The following is a 21,968-nucleotide window of genomic DNA, read 5'->3' on the forward strand; positions in this document are numbered from 1 at the left end:
CAGCCTAATCATCACAGACAATTCAGGAGATTTACAAAATCTCCATGGAGTAATAAGCATTATTACCCCTTTCTTTCCTTATATATTATTAAAGTAAGGAAACTGAGGCACAGAGAACTAAAACACTTTATCCAATGTCACACTAGTAATTCGGAATCAGGATTTAAAACTAGAATTTTCTGATATCAGAATCTGTGCTCTTGGCTATTCCTATGCATTATGGATGAGTTAAACACGTAGGGAATTGCTGAGAGGTGGTAAAGCAGCAGACTGAATGGTTTGTTTTCAGTGTAGTGAAGAAACCAGTAAACGGCAGCAAAGACATTGTGTTTAAAAGTCACTTTTAACTTATGTGTGTACAGATACACATAAGAGTGCACTAGATTTGAGGAGAGTTCTGAAAGGTGTCAGCCCATTAATAACTGTTTTTATTTAGAACTAGTCTTCAAGAATATCAAATGCCTGATTTCTAAAATACGTATGCACCTTTTCCCAACATTAAGGTTGAAATTAAACTCAACATGCATATGAGGAAATGAAAGACAGATTTTAACAAGTGGCCTTTAAAAAGATTCCCTTGCAAGTCAGTAGAGGACCAAAAACCTTAAACTTTTGGATCAGCACTCTGCATTACCAGTTTTTCTGTTTTACTGAATCACAAAATGCTTATGAGGAGAGACTTTGGGGGAGAAACTTAACACAGCCATTTAGTACCTGTAATACCTGTTTAAGTTCCTTCCTTCTTCGAGCCTTAATTTTATCACCTATAAAATGATGATATCCCTTTCATGAGGTTATTGTGAGATAAATGCTTTCATGCTTCTCAGACAAGAGCATGGACTGGAGGAATGTGATGCAGTTGTGCCAGGGCAGACATCAAGTCACTGGATAAACATGTCCATCTTTTGAAAGCATCAATCTTATTTAATATTTCACACCACTTTGTATTAAAATAAGAATACATTATAGAAGAAAACACAAATTTCAAATGAGTTTTTAAGGTAGAATATGTTGGATTATACAAATTCTCCTTGGTGAGAAAAGATGAAAAGCAATGATGAATGTGACTAGATTACAGTAGATATCAATAAATGTTTATTTCCCTCCTCTTCTGCCTTTACGGAATTTAAAATTTATTATTTGCATTTATTATGGGATATTTCTGCAACTTACCATCTGCCCTTTTCTACTTTATGTAATAACATCTCTAAACTACCTTTCTACTGTGAGTGCGGTCTTTCATATATTAGCTAAGGATGACTTGCAGCCAGACAATCATTGCTGACAAAGGAGTGTGTCTGTACCCAACAGGAGCAGCACCTTCCTAGTGAAAGAGCCTCCCCCTCAGGCTAAGGGAGTCCCACAAGACCTGTAGCAGGGAGGCTATAGTTTACCAGCCCACACAGGCTACTATCTAGAGTGGGACCCCCCGCTTCCCCTCTACTGCAAAGCTCACCCGGAAAAAAAAGCTCACTTTGCTACAGTGGGAAGGAAAGGCAAGAAAAGTCCCTTTCTACCACCCTTGACCTAGGTACCCTACTAATTTTAGAGGGGAAGTTTAAACACCAGGAGTTTGTCCAAGCCTCTACAGATGGATTGGGAGAGGGACTGTCACCATCTCTTGCCTATACTCCCCAACCATGGCACATTTATGTCCAAAAGAAGAAAATAACAGCTTTTCCCACAAAGTTCAAATGTCCATTTCACTTGGTCATCTGTCTGAAATAATAGCAAAGAATCAATTAGACTAAAACTTAACCTAGAAAGAACACCCTTTGTACAAAGGAAAATCATTTTTGAGAGGTTTGTGGGATTGTCAGTCATTCACACTTGAGCATGAATTAATCCAATCCCACTGCTTTCATTTAACACCTAGTTGAGGAGTTGATTAGTAAGGCAATGGTTGTTTCTACTAGAGAAGAGGTCAATAAATGATAAAACAACTGACGTTTAGAGGACCTGGATTGGGGGTGGGGTCATGTGGGCAAAGGGTTCATAGAAGGTAGTAATAATAGGAAATAGTAGTAACATATGGAAGTATAAAAAGGAGCTGAAAGGGCAAATTCAAACTCATGTATTTCACAATTACGCCTAAAATGTAACCTTTTTTTTTTTTCTAAAAGAGGGGACAAACGCTCTTCCAGGACCCAGAATTCACGGTTAACACTACTAGTTTTTGTTTTTGTTTTTGTTTTTTTTGAGATGCAGTTTGCTCTTTTGCCCATGCTGGAGTGCAGTGGCACAATCTCAGCTTGCTGCAACCTCTGCCTTCTGGTTTCAAGCGATTCTCCTGCCTCAGTCTCCCAAGTAGCTGGGATTACAGGCGCCTGCCACCATGTCAGGCTAATTTTTGTATTTTTAGTAGAGACGGGTTTCACCATGTTGGCCAGGCTGGTCTCGAACTCCTGACCTCGTGATTCGCCCACCTTGGCCTCCCAAAGTGCTGGGATTACAGGCGTGAGCCACCATGCCCAGCCAACACTACTAGTATTAAAATATTTTTATATTCATGATCTTATGGGCCAGTGTAGGTATCATTAGAAATGAAATTGAAGGCAATGACAAATCATAAACTAGTGTTTTAAAACACACCTTTTATGTGAGAGTGAACTGAGATCGGCCTATATTCTACCTTACTAAATCATTAACATCCAGCCTGGTCATGTTCTATATGAATAGCCATTTGTACCCTCTATTCTGTACTGACTATATAACTAGTTGAACAAGCAGAAATGTCTGACTCAACAATTATTGCCTGTTACCTCCTTTCTATATCATGGGGGGTGTCTGCATCTTTTAGTGTCACTGGTTTCACCCCAGCCAATCTCAACAGTACACCAATATCCTTTCCAACCTTCATCTCTTTTCCAATCTACCAATAATTTAGTGTCCTATTAACTTACTTACAGAAAACACTTAATGATATTTCAATTCTCTGTAATAAAAATACTTAGTACCTCAAGCATTATCAATAATTATTTACAAAAAAAGTCCAACAAACCCATCACACACATACAAAGTAAAATAATTTTACTAATGCCCACCAAATATGAAACAACATTCCAGGACTTGAAAATTTGAGACTCAGAATCAAGTGATAGGTATTGGCACTGCCACCATTCTTGTCAACTACATCACAGACTATGTAAATGATACCCTCTAAGGTTGCATTATGGGGCTCTCAGTGTCTCCTCCCCCCACAAAAAATCTTTTAGAATAACTTAACGGAATGTCTATCATTTACTAAAAATCTAGATGGGCAGATACCATGAAAGAAATGTACTTTATCAACGTGGCTATTAAGCACTGCCAAATAACAAGCAATCTGAAGGATAATCTTACTTCATAAAAAGTAAACTGAGGCCTAGTTAATGACCCTTAGGGTCACATAGCTACTAAACAGAGAGCCGAGGTATGGTGGGGGTTGGGGACTCAGGCACAATATGGAGGGCATGAGAGGAAGACAAGTAAAAGAAAATATGTAAAAATTCTTATCCCATGAGACTGAGATCAGTAGTTGGTTGGCTGAACAAAATGGTCAACCTAAGTATCATAAACACAAGTACATAATGATTGTATTTTAACCCAAAGCATATAAATACACATTCATTCACCAATTTTTTTGGGCCAAAGCCTTTTGAGTTTGGATAAAAAACTCAAAAGATTTTTACGTTTTTCACTGAAAGTCACATTTTACATTGTACATATATGTATAGACTAAATACTAAAAACTCAAGAAAAGTTCCATAGAACAATGCTTCTTTCCAGGTATAAATGTATTGCGATGTGTTCTAAAATATTTCTTTAAAAAAATTGTTGACTTCAACCTATTAAATTGACTTCATGTCTCATAGATTAAAAAACACTGCTTTAAAAGTGGGGCAAGAATTATATGACACATGAGGCAATCTGAGTCCATAATGCTTTTCTATTTTTTTAGAATAATTTATCCCTACTATTTTATAGCTCTCTTGCACACATCTAATTCAGTATTTTTTAGTAATTACCCTTTATCAAATCTTTCCAAAGCATTTAACTTAATTTTCACAGAAACATCATCTTTCTTTTTCTATTCTTTTCCTTGGTTTATATAGTTATTTAAGTTGTGTAATTAGGCTGGGTGTGGTGACTAATGCCTGTAATCCCAACACTTTGGGAGTCCTAGGTAGGTGGATCACCTGAGCTCTGGAGTTCGAGATTAGCCTGGCCAGCATGGTGAAACCCTATCTCTACTAAAAATGCAAAAATTAGCTAGGCGTGATGGCATGCGCCTATAGTCCCAACTACTCAGTAGGCTGAGGCATGAGAATTGCTTGAACCCAGGAGGCGGAGGTTGCATTGAGCTGAGATCGCGTGACTACACTCCTGCCTGGGTGACAGAGAGAAACTCCATCTGTAAATAAAAAAATAAATAAATAGTGTGATTAAAATTAGTACAACTAGCATGAACAGTATTCGGAGCACAAACAAGTAAATGGTTCTTAATAACTTTACAACTCAACTGGTAGACACACCATGGAGTAAGTCTTCAGCATGCTATAGGGAATCAGATAGTGCATCAAACAGGAATGGGCTGTCAGTTAATCTCATCAAGTCATTTAAGTGGTGGCTCACTGAGAAAGCTACTACACCAGAAAGCAGTTTGAAATGACATGTTTCTGGTCTCTTTTAACCTGTGCTACATTACATTTTTACAGCTATATACATAGCTCATCTACTGTTCACTCTAACAATCTGGCATTCTTTAAAACTAAATCTATTACAAAATCCAATCCTGAATTTCTTGGTTGTAAAAGCTTAAATCTTTGTGTAGCTCTATTAAAGTTTTACCATTTCACTAAACTTATCTGTCTAGCCTATCCTACATGATCCTATCTTACCATACTGTTTCTTTACTTCTATAACTGTCTTTCTTTCATTCTAGTTTAAAGTGTTTTGCCAAGTCACTGATTTCAATCATTAATGGATTCCACAAGTATTTACTAAGTGCTTTCAGGCACAGGCATAGGAATTGGGAAGACAAGAACGTGCTGAGGATAGGCCCCCAAATCTGGCTGTAGACAGGCCCCCAAAATGGCCATAAACAAAATCTCTGCAGCACTGTGACATGCTCATGATGGCTACGACGCCCATGCTGAAGGTTGTTGGTTTACCGGAATGACGGCAAGGAACACTTGGCTCACCCAGTGCGGAAAACCGCTTAAGGTGTTCCTGAACCACAAACAATAGTATGAGTGATCTGTGCCTTAAGGACATGTTCCTGCTGCAGATAACCAGCCAGAGCCCATCTCTTTGTTTCCCGTTTTAATCTAAATCTATAAAAACAATGCTTATGACTGGCTTACTGTCAATAAATATGTGGGTAAAGCTTTGTTTGTAGCTCTCAGCTCTGAAGGCTGTCAGCCCTGATTCCCACTCTGCACTCTATATTTCTGTGTGTCTTTAATTCCTCTAGCGCCACTGGGTTAGGGTCTCCACGACCGACCTGGTCTCGGCAAGTAGCGCCCAAACCGGGGCATTTCTGGCTCAGGCCATTCCCTCACCCCTGTACAATGCCTGTCCCCCGCCACAGCCGGTAGTGCTGCAGTAGATTTATGCTGCCCAAAAGCTGTGAGCCTTCTGCCTGGGGAACCCCCGCAAAAAGTGCCAACAGAAGTCTGTCAACCCTTGCCAGCGAGGATGGTAGGATTACTTCTAGGTATGTCTAGTTTAAATTTAAAAGGAGTGCAAGTACGTACAGAAGTCATAGATTCAGATTACAATGGGGAAATTCAAATTGTTATATCTACTTCTGTTCCCTGCAAAGCAGAGCCAGGAGAGTGTATAGCACAGCTCCTGATTGTGTCATATGTGGAAATGGGGAAAAGTGAAACTACACGAACAGGAGGATTTGGAAGCACAAATAAGGCAAAGCAACTTATTGGGTGAATCAAATTACTGATAAATGTCCTACCTGTGAAATAACTATTCAGGGTAAAGAATTTAAGGTTTGGTAGATACAGGAATGGACATTTCAATCATTTCTCTACAGCACTGGCCGTCCACGTGGCCAATTCAATCTGCTCAATTTAACACAGTTGGAGTTGGTAAAGCCTCTGAAGTATATCAAAGTAGTTATATTTTGCATTGTGAAGGGCCCGATGGACAACCTGGGACTATTCAACCAGTTATAACTTCTGTACCTATAAATTTATTGGGGAGAGATTTATTACAGCAATGGGGAGGACAAGTTCTAATTCCAGAACAATTATATAGCTCTCAAAGTCAACATATGATGCAGGAAATGGGGTATGTCCCTGGTATGGGACTAGGAAAAAATCTGCAAGGTTTGAAGGAACCACTTCAAGTAGAAAGACAAAGTTCCTGCCAAGGTTTAGGGTATCATTTTTGATGGTGGCCATTGTTAAGCTTCCAGAACCTATATGTTTAAAATGGTTAACAGATAAGCCAATTTGGATAGAACAATGGCTGCTAAGTAAAGAGAAACTGGAGGCTTTAGAGGACTTAGTAACTGAACAATTAGAAAAAGGACACATAGCTCCAACCTTTTCCTCCAGAATTCTCCAGTCTTTGTTATTAAGAAAAAATCAGGTAAATGGAGAATGTTGACAGATCTTAGGGCCATTAATTCAGTTATACAACCTATGGGGGCATTACAGACAGGATTGCCTTCTCCTGCTATGATTCCAAAAAATTCACCTTTAATAGTCATAGATTTAAAAGACTGTTTCTTTACTATCCCCTCAGCTGAGCAGGACTGTGAACAGTTTGCATTTACAATTCCTGCGGTAACAACCTGCAGCCTGCTAAGTGTTTTTATAGGAAAGTGTTGCCACAAGGCATGTTAAACAGTCCAACAATTTGCCAGACTTATGTAGGGCAAGCAATTGAACCTACTCGTAAAAAATTTTCCCAGTGTTACATTATTCATTATATGGATGATATACTTTGTGCTGCCCCCACTCGAGAAATATTACTTCAATGTTATGATCACTTGCAAAATTCGATTTCTCATGCTGGTTTAATTATAGCTCCTGACAAAATTCAGACTACTACTCTTTACCCCTACTTGGGGACCTTAATAAATGACACTACCATTGTGCCACAGAAAGTAACCATACATAGCGATCAATTGAAAACATTAAATGACTTTCAAAAATTACTAGGGGACATTAATTGGACATGACCTGCTCTAGGCATTCCTACCTATGCCATGAGTAATCTATTTTCTATCCTTTGAGGAGATCCTAGTCTCACTAACCCTCAGCAATTAACAAAGGAGGCTGAGGCAGAGTTACAGCTAATTGAGAAGCAAGCATATAAGGCTCAAATAAATAGAATAGATCCAGAGAAGACTCTAGATTTGCTAATTTTTTCAACTCAGCATTCACCTACTGGTGTTATTGTTCACGAGCAACATCTTGTAAAGTGGCTTTTTCTTCCACAAACTAATTCACGGACTTTGACTGCTTATTTGGATCAAATTGCTACTATGCTAGGAAATGGGAGAACGAAGATTGTTAAATTACATGGATATGATCCTGGAAAAATTACCGTCCCTCTTACAAAGGCAGAAATACAACAGGCTTTTACAAATAGTCTTACTTGGCAAACTCACTTAGCTGACTTTGTGGGTATTCTCTATAACCATTTTCCTAAAATGAAAACTGTTTCAATTTTTGAAAATAACTAATTAGATTCTCCCTAAAACAACTAAATTTAAACCAATTGAAGGTGCTGAAAATGTCTTCACAGATGGGTCTAGTAATGGTAAAGCTTCTTATTCTGGCTTGAAAGGTAAAGTTTTCCAGTCGCCCTATACTTCAGCTCAAAAAGCAAAACTTGTAGCTGTAATTGAGGTATTGACTGCTTTTGATATGCCTATTAATGTGATTTCTGATTCTTCATATGTGGTTCTTTCTACACAGTTAGTTGAAAATGCTCAGCTACGATTCCAAACAGATGAGCAGCTGATGACTTTATTTACCCAACTGCAAACAGCAGTTAGGAGTAGAATGCACCCTATTTACATCAACTCACATTAGGGCTCATATACCTCTTCCAGGACCTTTGACTGCAGGGAATCAAATGGCTGATTGCCTAGTTGCTACTGCAATATCTAATGCCAGACACTTTTACAATTTAACCCATGTTAATGCCTCTGGTCTCAAATGCAGATACAGCATTACCTGGAAAGAAGCTAAAGCTATTACCAAGTGATGCCCAACTTGCCAAATGGTGCATTCCTCATCTTTTACAGGAGGAGTTAATCCTCGAGGATTGGAACCTAATTCTCTTTGGCAAATGGATGTCACCACCCATATTCCCTCGTTTGGGAGACTAGCTTATGTGCACGTATGTGTAGATACATTTTCTCACTTTGTCTGGGCTACATGCCAATCAGGAGAGTCTTCTGCTTGTGTTAAATGTCACCTTTTGCAGTGTTTTGCAGTGATGGGCATTCCAGTTTCTATTAAAAGGGACAATGCCCCAGGATATACTAGCCAAGCTCTAGCTACATTTTTCTCTATATGGAATATTAAACACATTACTGGCATCCCATGTAATTCTCAAGGACAAGCCATAGTGGAAAGAATGAATCTCTAACTGAAACAGCAGTTGCAAAAGCAAAAGGGGGGAAACAGGAACTACGGGACACCACATATGCAACTGAATCTAGCATTATTGACTTTAAATTTTTTGAGCCTGCCTAAAGCCCAGATGTTATCAGCAGCTAAACAGCATCTACAGAAACCAGCTGCAAAGACAGAGGCAAAACAACTGGTTTGGTGGAGAGATCCGACAACAAAAAGTTGGGAAACAGGTAAAATAATAACTTGGGGTAGAAGTTATGCTTGTGTTTCTCCAGGCCAAAACCAGCAGCCTATCTGGATACCATCAAGACACCTGAAACCTTACTATGAGCCAGATACCCAGGAAGAGGTTTTGGGAGGATCCCAAAAACCCCCCGGTTGCAGCCATGTCGAGAATGACGCTGAGGAGGACCTCAACTGTCATGAGCAACACCCGTCAAATACAGCCACCTACCTGGGGACAGATCAAGAAGCTGTCACAGATGATGGAAGAAAACCTGAGGAAAGCAGGACAACCAGTCACAATGAGTAATCTAATGATAGCTATGATAGCGGTGATCACCAATGCCGTGAGTATTCCCTTAGCAAAGGCTGACACAGAGAACAATTATACTTATAGGGCATATTTACCTTTTCTACCACTTCTATGGCCTGTAACTTGGCTGGACCCCCCCAGTGGAGGTATACACTAATGATAGCTCTTGGATGCTCAGTGCTACAGATGTTAGAGGCCCATCTCACTCACATGAGAAAAGAACTGTTATGAATATTTGTTTAGGATTTGAATGTCCGCCTATCTGTTTGAGAAAGGCCACTAGTTGCCTACCCCCTCGCTATCAATCTTGGCTGGCAAATAATGCCTGGACGTAATCACTTTATGACACAGTTACACATGCTTTCTGGTCTCAGTATTTACCATAATAAATCTGCTCTTATAATTGAGGCATACGGCCCTCAAAAACAAATTTGTAAACAGGATTGGACCTGGTCAGAAAAAATGAACATACTTGTTTGGGAAGATTGCATTGCAGAACAGGCAGAGGTGCTGAGCAATGATTCCTATGGCATCATTATTGATTGGTCCCCTAAGGGGATGTTTAGCTTGAACTGCACCTCTCAGTCTGCGTGCCACGGCCACACTATGTTCAGCTGGTCTAAACAAAACGGTCAAATGGTAGAAATGGTAAGAAGTATGGCAAGAGTTCCTATTATCTGAAAACATGGCGGTCTAGTGGCACCTCAACCTCAAATGATATGGCCCACTGTAGGAGCTAAGCATAAGGATTTGTGGAAACTATTAATGGCTCTTAATAAGATCAAAATTTGGGAAAGAATAAAAAAGCATCTAGAAGGACACTCTACAAACTTGTCTTTGGATATGGCAAAATTAAAAGAACAAATACTTAAAGCATCCCAGGCACACGTGACCTTAATGCCAGGAACTGGAGTGCATGAAGGAGCTGCAAATGATTAGCAGCTATTAACCCGTTAAAATGGATAAAAACTCTTGGAGACTCTGTGATTTCAATGATGATCGTGCTTTTAATCTGTGTTGTCTGTGTATAGTCTGCAGATGCAGATCCCGACTGCTGCGAGAAGTAGCTCACTGTGATAAAGCCACCTTTGCTTTTATCATCTTGCAAAAACAAAAAGGGGAGACATGTTGGGAAGAGGCCCCCAAATCTGGCCATAGACAGGCCCCCAAAATGGCCATCAACAAAATCTCTGCAGCACTGTGACATGCTTGTGATGGCTATGATGCCAATGCTGAAGGTTGTTGGTTTATCGGAATGAGGGCAAGTAACACCTGGCCCACCCAGGATGGAAAACTGCTTAAGGCATTCCTGAACCGCAAATAATAGCATGAGCAATCTGTGCCTTAAGGACATGTTCCTGCTGCAGATAACTAGCCAGAGTCCATCTCTTTGTTTCCTGTTTTAGTTAATCTATAATCTATAGAAACAAGGCTTATTACTGGCTTGCTGTCAATAAATATGTGGGTAAAGCTCTGTTCGTGGCTCTCAGCTCTGAAGGCTGTCAGCCCCCTGATTCCCACTCTGCACTCTATATTTCTGTGTGTGTGTCTTTAATTCCTCTAGCGCCACTGGGTTAGGGTCTCCACGACTGAGCTGGTCTCAGCAAGGACAAGTTTCAGAAGGCTTGTAACTGAATAATAGAAATATTAAGCAATCACCAAAAGGTGTAATGACAAACTGTGAACATTCCAGGGAGAAAAAGAATAGGTCACTACAGAGTTTTAACACAGGACCATATAGTAATTTGTCTTGACATTGTTGTCTAGTATTAGAGTTCTAGCCAGGCACGGTGGCTCATGCCTCTAATCCCAGCACTTTGAGAGGCAAAGGCAGGAGGATCACCTGAGGTCAGTAGTTCAAGACCAGCCTGGCCAACATGGTGAAACCCCATCTCTACTAAAAATACAAGAATTTAGTCAGGTGTGGTGGTGCACGCCTGTAGTCCCAGCTACTGAGGAGGCTGAGGCACGAGAATTGCTTGAACCCAGGAGGCAGAAGTTGCAGTGAGCCTAGACTGCACCACTGCACTCCAGCCTGGGTGACAGAGTGAGACTCCATCTCAAAAAAATAAAAATAATATTAGAGTTATCCTATTTCAACAAATAAAATGTGAGTTCTTCTCTGATTCAATTTCTTAAATCCATGAAAAAATAAGCCTTGTTTTGTTTAAAACCCAGGCAGCTTTGATTATTCCCATCCATTTTTTGAACTGTTCCATTTCATTTCTGATACTGGTAATTTATGTTTTCTCTCTTTATCTGTTACACTCAGGCTTCCAGAATCTGTGTGACACCACAAGGGTAACAAATATCTCAGAGTTCTATATCAGATATAAAATCTAAAGATACATTCCTCCTCATTAAGTTAATTATTCTTCAGACTAATCAGATGTTACTAACATTTCTTAATAATAATACAGTGGCAGTCATTCCAAAAACATTAACCTCGATCTGTCTAAAATACCCTTCTTTTCCCTGTATTGTTTCGTGAAAAGTCTACCTATCCTATAAAAACTATTCGAAAGCTACGGCCTCAGGTCTTCCCTCATTCTCCTAGTTATCAAGGAACTATTTCTTCTTCTGAAATCCTATAGCAACTATGATATCCCTCTCTTTTGTTTTTGACTTTTTATTTTGAAATTACTAGAAATGCAAAGGAATCTTCAAAGATGGGTCCCATGTACCATTCATTAATTTCTCCACTGGTTACGTCTTATGTAACTACACTATTAAATCCAAACAATTGATCTTGATATAAAGTATGCTTCTATGTCATTTTAATGTCACATGTGCAGGTTCATGTAACTATCATTGCAATCAAGATACAGAACTATTTCATCACAAAGAATTCCGTCCTGCTACCCCATGACAGTCACACCAACTCCTATCCCTCTGGCTATTTCTAATCTCTAACAACCACTAATCTGCTATCCACCTTTATAACTGGTCATTTTGGTAATGTTATATAAATGGAAACATACAGTAACATGACCATTTGAGATTGGCATTTTTTACTTGGCATTATGTATGCCTTTGAGATCCAACAAAGCTTTGGTGTGTATCAATAGTTATTCCTTTTTCTCGTTGAATATTAAGTATTCCATGGTATGGATGTACCACAGTTTGCTTGTTTTTTAATTTCAGGGTTTTTTTTTTTGTTTTTTTGTTTTTTTAAAGAGATGGGGTATCTCTCTGTTGCCCAGACTGGAGTGCTGTAGTATAATCATAGCTCACTGCAGCCTTCAACTCCTGGGCTCAATCGATCATCTCGCCTCAGCCTCCCAAGTAGCTGGGACTACCAGCATGTCACCACACCTGGCTAATTAAAAAACAAACAAACAAACAAAAAACAATTTTTTTTAGAGACAAGTCCTCACTATGTTGCTCAAGCTGGTCTTGAACTCCTGGTCAAGCGCCATCATCCCACTTCTGTCTCCCAAGTAGCCGGGATTACAGGCATGAGCCACCATGCTCAGCAATGTCCCACTGTTTGTTAGGCATTTACTTATTGAGGGACTTTTTGGCTGTTTCTAAGTTTTAGGTTATTAAAATAAACCTGCTGTAAACATTCGTACATAGGAGGTACAGAGGATGACAAGTCAACACTGGGGAAAAATATTTGCAAAGCACATTTCTGATACAGGACTCATATATAATATGTAAAGCACATCTGTATACATATTTTTATGTGAACATAATTTTTTATTTCTCTGGGATAAATGCACAGAAGTGAGACTGCCAGCTCATAGGGCCTATGTATGTATTAGGCCATTCTTACATTGCTATAAAGAAATGCCTGAGGCTGGGTAATGCATAAGAAAAGAGGTTTAATTGGCTCAGGTTCAGCAGGCTGTATAGGCAACATAGCAGCATCTGCTTTTGGGGAGATCTCAGGAGGCTTACAATCATGGTAGAAGGTGAAGGCAGGAGCAGGCATGCCATATGGCAAAAGCAGGAGCAAGAGAGACAGAGATTGGGGAGTGGGGTTGCCATACACTTTAAAATAACCAGATCCCATGAGAACTCACTATCAAGAAGACCGCACCAAGCTATGAGGGATCCACCCTCATAATCTAAACACTTTCCACCAGGCCCCACCTCCGACACTGGGGATTACAATTTGACATGAGATCTGGGTGGGGACAAATATCCAAACTATGTGTATTAGGTTTAGGGATTTCGCTGTTGTTTTTTGGAGATAAGGTCTCACTTTTGTCACCCAGGCTGGAGTTCAGTGGTGTGATCACAGCTCACTACAGCCTCAACCTCCTGAGCTCAGGCAATCCTCCCACCTCAGCCTCCTAGGGAGCTGGGACCACAGGTGCACACCACAACACCCAGCTTATTTTTATTTTTGTAGAGACAGGGTGTCCCTGTGTGGCCCAGGATGGTATGGATCTCCTGGGCTCAAGCCATCCTCCCACCTCAGCCTTCCTAAGTATTGGGATTACAGGCGACAACCACCATGCCTGAACTGTTTCATTTTTTAAGAAATTGTCAGATATTTTTCAGAATACCTGTAACACTTTACATTCCCACAAACAATGTGAGAGATCTGCTTCTCCAAATCTACTAGCATTTGGTATTGTCACTATTTTTTATTTTAGCTGTTCTAGTAGGTGTGCAGTGATAGCTCATGGTGATCTTAATCTGCATTTCCCTAGTGGCTAGTAATACTGAACACCCTTTTATGTGCTTATTTGCCATCCATACAGCCTCTTCAGTGACATGTCTATTTCTTTCTTTTGAAGTTTTCCTTTTTTTTTTTTCCTAAGACGGAGTCTTGCTCTGTTGCCCAGGCTGGAGTGCAGTGGCGCAATCTCAGCTCACTGCAACCTCTGCCTCCTGGGCTCAAGCAATTCTCTGCCTCAGTCTCCCAAGTAGCTGGGATTACAGGTGCGTGCCACTATGCCCAGCTAATATTTTTGTATTTTCAGTAGAGACGAGGTTTCACCATCTTGGCCAGGCTGGTCTTGAACTCCTGACCTTGTGATCCACCTGCCTCAGCCTCCCAAAGTTCTGGGATTACAGGTGTTCTAAAAAAATCCAAAAATTTCATTTTCTAATGAATCGTTTCCTTAGGGTTGAATTTTGAAAGTTCTTTATACATTGTAGACAGGAGTCCTTTATTAGATATGTTCTTTGCAAATATTTTCTCCCACTGTGGACCATGTCTTTTCATCCTCTTAACAGAGGTTTGCACATAGCAAAATATTTTAATTTTGATAAGCCAATTCATCAATTTTTTATGGATTGTATGTTTGGTGTCACGTTTAAAAACTGTTCATCAAATCCTGCATCCTGAAGATGTTCTTCTGTTTTGTTTTTTTATGTGAGGTTTAGGTTGAGTTTCTGTTTTGTTTTTTTCTTCAGTCATTTGTCAAAAAGACTGTCCTTACTCCATTGAATTGTTTTTGTACCTTAGTCACAAATAAGTTGGCTATACATCTCTGGGTCAATTTCTGGGTTCAATATTCCGTTCCACTGATCTGTGTTTATCCCTCCACCAATACTCTCAGGCTTGATTCCTGTGGCTATGTAATAAGTCTTGAAATTGGGGTAACTGACTCTTATTTTATTTTTCTTCAAAATTTTTTCAGCTATTTCAATTCCTTTGCATTTCCTATTAATTTTAGAATATTCTTGTTCATGTCTAGAAAAAAAGTCTGTGAGAATTTTGATAGAAATTGCATTAAACCTGTATATCAATTTGGGGAGAACTGATCTTTCCTATGTTAAGCCTTCTAATCCCTGAATATAGTATATATCTCTCCCTTACTCTGTATCTTCCTTGATTTCTCTCATCAGCATTTTGTGGTTCTCAGCATGCACATCCTGTACATGTTTTGTTGGATTTACAACCAAGTATATAGTCATACTTTGTTTAACAATGGGGCTATATTCTAAGAAATGTGTCATTTGGTGGTTTCATCACTGTGTGAACATACTTACAAAAAACTAGATGGTACAGGCTACTATACACCTAGGCTATATGGCATAGCCTATTGCTCCTAGGCTACAAATCTATACAGCATGTTAGTGTGAATACTGTAGGCAATTGTAACACAATGGTATTTGCATTTCTAACAAGTATTTCTAAAACGGTATTTGAATATCTAAACATACATAAACATAGAAAAGATACCGTAAAAATACAGTATAAAAGATTAAAATTAGTATACCTGTATAGGGCACTTACCATGAATGCGACTTGCAGGACTAAAATTGCTATGGGTGAGCCAGTGAAGGAGTTGTGAGTGAATGTGAATGAAGGCCTAAGACATTACTGTACACTAGTGTCAACTAGAGAAAGCCTGTACACTTAGGCTACACTCAATTTATAAAAATATATTTTTCTTTCTTGAATAATAAGTTAACCTTAGCTCACTGTAACTTATTTAATTTATAAACTTTTCATTAAAAAAAAAATTTGACTTTTAGCCAGGTGTGGTGGCTCATGCCTGTAATCCAAGCACTTTGGGAAGCTGAGGCAGGCAGATCACTTGAAGTCAGGAGTTTGAGACCCGCCTGGCCAACAACAAACGAGATGAAACCTCATTTCTACTAAAAATACAAAAATTAGCTGGGCGTGGTGGCACATGCTTGTAATTCCACTACTTGGGATGTTGAGGCAGGAGACCGGGAGGTGGAGGTTGCAGTGAGCTGAGATTGTGCCACTGTACTCCAGCCTAGGCGACAGAGCAAGACTCTGTCTCACCAAAAAAAAAAAAAAAAAAAAAAAATTGGCTGGGCACAGTGGCTCACGCCTGTAATCCCAGCACTTTGGGAGGCCAAGGGGGGCGGATCATAAGGTGAGGAGTTCAAGACCAGCCTGACCAAAATGGTGAAACCCCATCTCTATTTAAAAAATTACAAAAATTAGCCGAGCGTGGTGGCGCATGCCTGTAATTCCAGTTACTCAGGAGGCTGAGGCAGGAGAATCGCTTGAACCCAGGAGGCAGAGGTTGCAGTGAGCCGAGAGTGCGCCAGCCTGGGAAACAGAGTAAGACTCCATCTCCAAAAAAGACACACAAACAAAAAAAAAAATTAGCCACGCTTGGTGTGCAGGGGAATTGCTTGAACCAAGGAGGTGGAGGCTGCAGTGAGCCAAGATTGCACCAATGCACTCCAGCCTAGGCGACAGAGCAAGACTCTGTCTCCAAAAGAATAAATAAATAAATAAATAAACGATTTTTTGTAATAACCCATAGTAGCTTAAAATACAAAGACATTGTATAGCTGCACAAAAAATATTTTCTTTCTTTACATCCTTTCTATGAGCTTTTTCTATTCAAAATTTTTTTTTGTTAAAAACTAGGACTCAAATTAGACTAGGCCTACACAGGGCCAGAATCATCAAGACATCACCAAGCAATAGGAATTTTTCAGTTCCATTATAACCTATGGGATCTCGGTTACATACACTGTCCATCATTGACTGAAACATTGTTATATGGAACATGATTACATTTCTCTTTTGTTTTTAGTCATTCTTTTAGGGTAGGTCTGCTGGAGGTAAATTTTCTTTCTTTTCCTTCACCTAACAATGTCTTGATTTTCCCTTCATTCCTGAAGGATATTTTTTGCTAGATACAGATTTGGGGGAGTCTGAGCTCTCTCTCTACCTGAAAAATATGCCTTGGCCTCCTGGCCTGCATGGTTTCTGCTAAGAAATCCACTATCCCTGGAATTGTTTTTCCCATAGGTAAGGTGTCATTTCTCTCTGTTTTCAAGATTTTTCCTTTGTCTCCAGTTTATATAAAGTTTTATTATAATGTATCTTGGAGATTTTTTTGTTTTGTGAAATTTTTCTGTTTGAAATTTGCTCAGTTTCTTAAATCTATATAGGTATATGTCTTCTACTAAATTTGGGGAGTTTTCAGTCAGTGTTCTGAAAGTACTTTTCAGCCCTACCCTCTTTCTCCTCTCCTCCCAGCATTCAGATGAATTTTTGTTGTAGTCCTAAAGGTCCCTGAGGGTCCATTGATTATTTGTTCTCTTTTCTCTTTCTTGTTCAGATTGGGTAATTTCTATTGTTCCACCTTCCAGTTCACTCTGTCTCCTCCATTCTGTTGTAAGCCTACACAGTGAGTTTTAATCCAGATATTGTAGCTGTCTGTTCTAAAATTTCTATTTAGTTTTTCTTTGTATTTTCTATTTACTGAGGCCTATTTCTTTGCTCAGACTTCACATTTTTTTCATTTGTTTCAAGTGTGTCCATAATTACTCACTGAAGCATTTTTATGACAGCTGCTTTAAAATCCTTGTCAGATAATCCTAACATCTCTGTCGTCGTGGTAATTATGTCTATTGATTATTAGGCATTTTATATTAAACATTTTTACGTACATGGACATTTCTGCTTGGTAAACTGTTCCTTTATCACTTTAAAATTATCCTCCTTTATCTACCTCCCTCCTTTTTTTGGCCTCAGAATTTACTGTTATAACAGCTCTTTTGTTTTTATACTATTTGACTGGCATAGCTCCATAGATTCATTAATTATCTTTTCTGTGTCATTTGGTTTTAGGTATGTCACTTATGAAAAGAAATAGATAGGATTTTCATTTCATTTTTTAAAAATCCAATCTGAGTAGAGGTTTGTTTAACCCATTTACTACTTCCTTTGTGATTACTGATATATTTGGACTTTTCCCATCACGTCATTTTATAGTTTTTATTTACTTTAGTTGTTCTTTGTTGTGGATCTCCCTTCCCCCCTTTCCTGGTTTTTAATATTAAATGCAATTTCTTTATTCCCCTTTCTTCCCCTCTCTAACAGTTCAGGAGTTAAATATTCTTTTTATATTTGCTATTTATATTTTGCTAACAACTTCTAAAGTTAATCAATATCCCTAGACCATTCTAATAAGAAAAAATCTGCACATAAATCATCTTCACACATATAGTAACTCCTTGATTTTTTTGGAATTCATCTTATTTTCTGGCATTATTTGTTCATAAATAATGTTCTATGAAAATAATTTAGAGCTGAGGTAAATGAGACCAGAATTGACTTAAAAACAGTAAAAAGTCCTTATTGTTCTTCATAAATGATGGAATGTTTTCATATAACGAAAGCAATTCATTTTAAACTGATTATATGCGTTGAAATTAAAAATAATCAATGTTCAGAGCATCTCTAGTTAGCCAGCTAATTATCTTTAACACCTTAAATGTAACAGCTCCTAAGAGTAGGATTAAGATAATATAAAATGCCTAATTAAGCTTAATTTAAAAAATCTCAAAGAATTTCCATCAACATGGAACTAATAGGGTTCCAAATTAAAAATAAATAAGAATAGAGGAAGCAAATTAACCAAAGGTGGTGTAGTAGAAGCAAATTTGTCCAATTTACTTTAATATTTGTCATTAAAAAATGAACTTTTTTTCATAATTCAGTCCAAAAGTCATTAGATGGGGCTGAGTAAGGCAGGCATCCAAGCTTAGGAAAGTGAGTGGGGAGAAGCAATGAGGAGACTGGTTATATGGAGAGAGAAACTGTAGTAAGTAATTATTTTAAGGATAATGAGAGTGAAGTGTACCACTGTTGGGGAAAGGAACTAAAACCTTAAACAGAGAAAAAAACTAGAATCAACTCTCTAATACTAAATTGGAATTAGAAGTTTTGGTATAAAGTCAATGGTTTTCAAAATATATAAATGCAAAAATAAACACAGCTTTAAGTGAAATAAACACACATATACATATATTCTATTGTCTAGTTCTGTCCATGGAGTGCCTGGGGGCAATAGTACCCGTACAGCAATAACCATACTTGGCACCCACATCTTGACTTCTAAATGCTACTTTCTACTATTAATAAAACAGGGATTCTCAAAAAAAAAAAAAAACCATTAGTGGAAGCACTTTAAAAAATTATGGGAATATGTGAAAAAGATACAAGACCAGTTTGAAGGCATTCCCATTAGCCAAATTTTAGACAATCTGGATAAGGAAAAAAAAAATGAATGAATTATAACTATTGCTTAAAGGAATTCATGAGTCCATACAGATATAAATATAGAGAAGAGAAAGCTTTTCCTTATAGTAGGATTCCAAATAATGTAGAATAATATAATTAGGAAATCAATATTTGAAAACCATCACAGTAATAAGTTCAGTCAAGAAATAACAAAAGGCCAGGCACGGTGGCTCATGCCTGTAATCCCAGCACTTTAGGACGCCTAGGCAGATGGATCACTTGAGTTCAGGAGTTTGAGATCAGCCTGAACAACATAGTGAGATCCTGTCTCTACAAAAAAGTCAGCCAGGTGTGGTAGCATGCACCTATAGTGCCAGCTGCTCAGGAAGCTGAGGTGGGAGGATCTCTTAAGCCTAGGAGTTTGAAGCTTCAGTGAGCTACGATTATGCCACTGTACTCCAGCTTGGGGACAGAGTGAGACCCGGGAAGGAGGAAGGGAGGGAGAGAGGACCACTATTAAATCTAGTAAATGAAAACTTGGTGATGAAAATTTACAGTTTCCCCATAAAATAATTATTAATTACAAAGAGAAGCACAACTTTACAGAAGACAAGACTGACAAACATCACGTTAAGCGATCAAAGGTAACGTAATCAGTCAAGAAACAGGCTGGGCGCGGTGGCTCAGGCCTGTAATCCCAGCACTTTGGGAGGCCGAGGCAGGCGGATCACCTGAGATTGGGAGTTCGAGACCAGAATTGCCAATATCATGAAACCCCGTCTCTATTAAAAATAGAAAAATTAGCCAGGCGTGGTGGTGTGCACCTGTAGTTCCAGCTACTCGGAAGGCTGAGACAGGAGAATTGCTTGAACCCGGGCGGCAGAGGCTGCAGTGAGCCGAGATTGCGTCACTGCACTCCAGCCTGGGTGACAGAGCAAGGCTCCGTCTAAAAAAAAAAAAAAAAAAAAACAAATAAAAATTTTGCACCACCTGAAAGGATGCAATAAGAATACAGCATCACTCTATGACACTCCTGTCAAAGATGCATGGCATGACTTGAATCTAATCATGCGGAACCATCAGGTAAACCCAAATTCAAAAACATTCCACAAAATATATTCTTCCAAAGTGCCATGACCCTAGAAATCAAAAAGACTTATGGAACTATTCCAGATTGAACAACAGTAAAGAGATATGACAACTAAATCCAATGTGCAGTCTTGGATTGGATTATTTTGGTGTAAGGGACATTTTGGGGACAAGTGGCAAAATTTGAATAGGGTCTACGGATTAGTTGATAGTAACCTGTCAATGTTAATTTTCTGAGTTTTATGTTTGTATTGTGGCTATGAAGAAGAATGTCCTTATTTGTAGGGACAGTAAAGTAGTTGGGGGTGACAGAGCATCAAGTCAGTAACTTACTCTCAAAAGGTTCCAGGATGAGTTGTTTGCACTATTCTTTCATTTTTTCTGTAACTCTCAAATTATTTTGAAATTTAAAAAAACAGCAAAGAAAGAAAAAGGAAACAGATGAACAAACCACTATACAGTTTTTTTTTTTTTTGGTTATCCTAGTATGGCTTTGACCTCTCCAACACTCAGAAATCCCTAGTCACAAGATGTGTATTAACACTGGTAAAACCACAATTTTTACATAAATATGAAATGTACAGATATTCCACTGTCAGATTGCTCTTGCAACAATTTAAACAGTATTCTGATGGACATTTCAAGATCTTATAGAGGAGTCCACATTTTACAAGTCTACATTTTATTAATGGAAGTTCAGACATAAAGCCAGATCTAAGCACTGGGTTTTGAATAACTTTACACAGTTGGTGTCATCACTTACTCATTATTTGAAGAAAAAGTTTGAAACCATTACAACCCAAAATTCTATTAATATTTTAGAAACTTAGTTAATTTAAAATAAAATCTCCCCAGACATAAGACAGTATTAGAAAATGAATTTTAAATGTGGTATTATAAATATATTGTCATGTTCTTTTAAAACTACCATTTTAGTGGCACTACAATGTGCTATGTCAAACTTTCCTACTTATGAGACACTATTTAGGAGAGGAAAGGACTTAACATCTGTTACGGATTGAACTGTGTCTTCCCCAAAAAGATGTTAAAGTCTACACCCTTTATACCTGTAAATACGACCTTAGTGAGAAATAGGGCCTTTGCAAATGTTAAGATCTGGTCATTAGGACTGGGCCTAATCCAGTATGATTGCTATCCTTATATAAAGGGGAAATTTGAACAAAGACAGACATAGAACAGATGAAGACAAGAAGAGAGGGATGGAACAGATTCTGCTTCACAGCCCTCAGAAAGAACCAAACCTACTAATACCTTATTCTGGACTTCTAGCCTCCAGAACTGAGAGACAATAAATTTCTGTTGTTTGTAGTACCCTGTTACGGCATTACTAAAAAACTAATCTAACATCTGAACCTTAATTTTCTCATTTGAAAAATGAGAATTATGCTGTCTCCCAAGGTTATCCTTAAAATTAATATGTTATTTTGAAAGTAATCAGGAATTATAAAAATAAAGGTATTATATCTTGATAAATATTTAATAAATACAACTGTCAAACATTTTCTCCTAGTACAAGAAAAAATTTTAAGCAATGCTCTTGAGTATTTCCATGCTCTTTAATCCACAGGCCAGAAAATCATCTTTATTGTACACAGGAATAAAGTCTTAATAGTGTTAGGACTATCTGAACATGTCTAAAGTACTAGTGGTTTTCTTTTTCTTCTTTTGTCTTCATGTTTTAATCCTCAAATAACATTTTTTAAGAAGTACAAATGTTGTCTTCTGAAAACTTAAAAAAGAAGCACCTCTGGCCAGGTGAACACTATACAGCAGTCCCAGGTAGTTATGATTCAGAGACTGGAAA

At 38.4% G+C, this 21,968-nt stretch overlaps 1 protein-coding gene across 4 annotated transcripts in view; it reads right to left on the reverse strand.

The window, feature by feature from the left end:
* POU2F1 (POU class 2 homeobox 1) overlaps nucleotides 1-21,968 on the reverse strand; it is a 206,391-nt gene that overhangs the window by 98,908 nt on the left and 85,515 nt on the right.

The sequence above is a fragment of the Pan troglodytes genome, chromosome 1, assembly GCF_028858775.2.
Source record: "Pan troglodytes isolate AG18354 chromosome 1, NHGRI_mPanTro3-v2.0_pri, whole genome shotgun sequence".
NCBI lineage: Eukaryota > Metazoa > Chordata > Mammalia > Primates > Hominidae > Pan > Pan troglodytes.